The sequence below is a fragment of the Rhamphochromis sp. 'chilingali' genome (genome assembly GCF_963969265.1).
Source record: "Rhamphochromis sp. 'chilingali' genome assembly, chromosome: 4".
In the NCBI taxonomy this organism is placed as follows: Eukaryota; Metazoa; Chordata; class Actinopteri; order Cichliformes; family Cichlidae; genus Rhamphochromis; species Rhamphochromis sp. 'chilingali'.
The window spans coordinates 45,450,475-45,454,609 of NC_137948.1; the positions used below are offsets into that span (position 1 = coordinate 45,450,475).

General features: G+C 44.4%; 1 long non-coding RNA gene across 1 annotated transcript; it reads left to right on the top strand.

Annotated features, from left to right (window-relative positions):
- Nucleotides 1–738: 738 nt before the first annotated feature.
- On the top strand, nt 739–1,309 carry LOC308395625. Its single transcript, XR_013971421.1, has 3 exons — nt 739–875; nt 949–1,119; nt 1,199–1,309. It is a non-coding gene; the product is annotated as an uncharacterized lncRNA (long non-coding RNA).
- Nucleotides 1,310–4,135: the final 2,826 nt, after the last annotated feature.

Sequence of the window (4,135 nt, forward strand, 5' to 3'; positions counted from 1 at the left end):
GTGCCAGGAGCGCCCCCTCACCGAGCTCCTGTCCCCAGCACCACGGCAAGCAGGACACCTTCTGCTCAAAAAACGGAATCGTTAAAATTGAAACAAGTTGAAAAAACATCACAGAGTAACTTTATTCTACTTTTTCCTGTAAGATTTAAACGGGAATCACGATTACATGTGACTTTAAAAAGCTTAGGACAACGATGCAGAATGCCACACAATCCTGCAGAAAACTGTTTGTGAATATTGATATGTCAAAGACACAAGAAAACTCGCACTAGCAACACCAACATCTGAATACAATGAGACTGTGTCTGTGGAACTGTGTGAACTTTAACCATGAGTGGTATCCCCACATTATTGACCAGTTTAGTGCAGGCAGAATCCTAAACTCACAGAAATGTTTTGAAATTGTCAAACACTTTGTTCATGACGCGATGCGTGCACGTGGCTCCTCTCAAACAACTTAGTGACAATGGGGGAGAGTTTAATGACAATGACGTGAGAGACATGGCAGAAAATTAGGTAAAGACAACAGCTGCATACGGCCCATGGAGTAATGGACTGCTTGAGGAATGCAATCAAGAACTCCCAGAAATAAAAATGTCAAGGCAAGTAACTGCTGCCAGTGGAACACTGCAATGGACTGGGCTCTTATGGCAAAGAACACATTTTTGGCTACAATACAACACTCCTTGCTGTGCCTTCTAGGCAGCAAGTGTCATGGTCTGGTTGGGCACCTGCAGGTCTCAGACAGCGGCTCCTCCTCCTTTAGGCGGAGTCCGGTTGCCCCTCCCTGGCTGACCACCTGTGAGCAATCGTGCCAGCGGTATATCAGACCTGCGCTCTCAACCACTCATCGCCTGAGTATCTGCTATTCCCATGTTAGTTCAGTGGAGCATCCTAAACCTTGTCTTAACGCCGTGTGATGACTGACCTGTCTTTTCTTGTCCTCAGCGATAGCACCCGGAGTGGAGATCTTGTTCCCCTCGCTCCCGTCCTCCTGGACCTGGGCCGCCAGCTGCTTACACAACGTGGCCTGCCGGCCCACCGCTCACCTGCCTGCCTCCCCACGCCTCGACCGCTTCCGGGTTTTCCGCTCCACCTGTCCCCTCCATCTGAAACCAAGTAAGGCAATTCAATTCAACTGCGGAGGATTATTGGTTGTCTGCTGGATCCCTCTGATCGTGATTTCCTCTTGTTCCAGTGCCCCCGGCCCCTACCTAGTCCTGTTTCTACCTCCCCGCTGTCCCCGCTGTTCAGCCGTCTCCTAGAGGTGTCTAGGTCGCCCTCATTATCACCGACGAATCCTACGCGCCACTAGTGTGGTGGCGTCGCTTTGTGTTTCACCTTTGTTTACCTGTGGGCGGAAATAAATCATTTGTTTTCTGTCACCTCGCTTCCGGGTTGGTTTCTGCGCCTGTGTCCATCCCTGTTCCCTCGTGCCGTTGAGCCGTGACAGCAAGTCACACTTGTGCTTTAGATGCATCAAGAAAGTTTTTACAGAAGCAAAAAGTTCGCAGAGAATATGGAGAGCACTGCGGACACAGACTCGTCACACAGATGTGAAGTATGCAGCTCAAGACGAGGTGTATTACAAGCAAGTGGCCTGCCCTGAGTAGAAGAGACCAGGAATTGTTATTGGTCAAAATGGACCAGTAATAACACGGCCTGCACCTGAAAGAACACCTCTGAAATTAATTAGAGCAGAGACTATAAGCCAGGGCTTCTCATCCAACACTGGTGTCTGACCTTACCAGCTCAAACCTGTAGCTGCACAGGGTAGGATGACATCATATTAGACCCTATGGATAAAGAAAGAAACCAATGAGCTAAAATTCAAACCTCAGTGTGAAACTAGATAAATTACGTTATTCAAAGGAAGTGAAATACAGATGCAAATTAAACAAACTATATCACAGATTTATGAATGAACTGTTCATCACTGCCTTTGTTACCAGTTCAGGCTCTGGTGCTGGGTTGGGGTGTATTCTAGAGATGGCACGATACCACTTTTTTATGTCCGATACCGATTCCGATATCATAAATTTGGATATCTGCCGATACCGATATGAATCCGATATAGTGTTTTTTAATCAACAAAACTGTTTTTTTTTTTTAAATATCTTGCTGCATTTTGTATAAGTTCATACTCAAGTTTAAAACAACAACTACACTAAAGCTATTCTGTTATACCTGTATGCAAAAAAAAAAAAAAAATTTCATAGTTCAGCAATACTGATCAATCTAATAAACTTAAACCTACACCATCCTCCCTATTCTGGTATTTTAAAGAGTACTTAGCGTAAATATTAAGCAACCTAACTAATAGGGTTCCAACTCCCAGGAACAACAAAAATAAATAAATAAAAAATAGGGAACCACCCCTCACGCTCCACCTCATGATGCTTAATCGACGTAATCAACCTTAATTTGATGCAGTGTGAAAAAAAAATGCACAGAAATCAATTATTTTTCAAGAAATATTAAATAGATTCAACATCTTTCTTCAACAAAATTGCAGACTGCACAGATGGTACCTTCCCAAAGGAAAAAGTACTATATTAGACTTAATAGTTACTATATACAGTAATTGACTTCTATTCATTTTACATCAAATTAAAACTTTGGGTGTCAGATAATTATTTATTAAAAGCTAGACATTTTAAATGAGAATAAGAAAGAAAAGTATGTCTTTGTGCCCTCTTTTCCCTGTTAATGCCCTATCGGCCCCCCTGGCTAAACTTTGCTAGATCCGCCCCTGCACAGTTACCAGCCGTCAGCTACAAAAGATCCTCGAGTAGAAAGTAATATTAAATAAATTCTAACAACAGCTTATCAAGCGCTGCTGTTGTTCAGCCGCTGGTTTCCTCTTTCTGGTGCAAAGTGGGCCAAAAACAAACCAGAGAGACGGAGTCGCGACAGAAAAGCCGATCAGCTGATCATTAAGCAGTTTCATGATTGAAGTAGCAGCAAGAAGAGGCAGTCGCTTGTTAAGCTTTACGCAGGAATGTTTTACAAACATTCAGAGATGGACTTACACACTTGCTTTACTTCTCTCGGGGATAACTTTGTCGGAGATGAAATGCCGGGTTGCTAGCGAAGCTCCACATGCTATCCAGACCACCGACAGGTCACAAATGCCACAGCCGCTCTATCACGTGATGCATACTGCTCCGACGTGCTAACGTTCTGAGGTGAGTTACGCGTGTTGCAAGTTTTATGAGGTGCTTTCGTGATATTTAATGGATCGGATTACATTTTTTATTTTTCTCCGATATCCGATCCAGTAATTTAGGTCAGTATCGGACCGATACCGATACGTAATATCGGATCGGTCCATCTCTAGTGTATTCACTCATCTTTAACATCACACTGAGTCAGCGTCATGGCCAGGCCTCAGGAGTCTGGTTCCACTCCTGCCCCTGTTCACAACGACAGCACCAAAACACATGTCAGCTGACACGGAGCAAAAGTCTGCAGCCACAGAGGCACAAGAACTGAGTGTTTTCTGCCAGGACTCTTTATGATCTTAATGGAGAATCAGATCCCCCAAATTTCATCATGAGAAAACAAAGACCTCCTCAGAGGCTCAAACAGAGCCTACCGACGCTAATGACAACATACCTGTGATAAACAACTGTCTGACGTTGAACAGCTGCAGGTTTTCTTTGGTTCCACAGCAGCACCAGCTCGACAAACCTAAGTCCAATAATCAATTTAGGATTATTGGGCGATATATTCACGCATGCTTTTTGGTGGGTGGAGCAATGTAATCATGTAATCACGGACTGATTTAAGAAGTCTAAACACGGACAAATTAATTGCCCCCAAAAAATATAAAGTCGACAATTTGGATTTTCTTTGGCTTTAAACCAGATGAAAGAAGTAAACCCAAGGACGTAACCAAAGCGGTGTGCCACTTGTGCAGACGTATAGTGCAAGCAAAGGATTCAAACTGTCAGGGTCCTGGGTGTGAGCGACCCAGGGTCTCTGGGCAGTTCTGGACATGTGTATTTTTGGTGCTGCTACCTGGTTTGTGGGTTTGTGTGTGTGTGTGTGTGTGTGTGTGTGGGTGTATGTGTGCTGAGCACTGGTCTACAGGAGTCTTCAGGCCTGCTGGGTGTGTCCTGCCAGGTGGCTG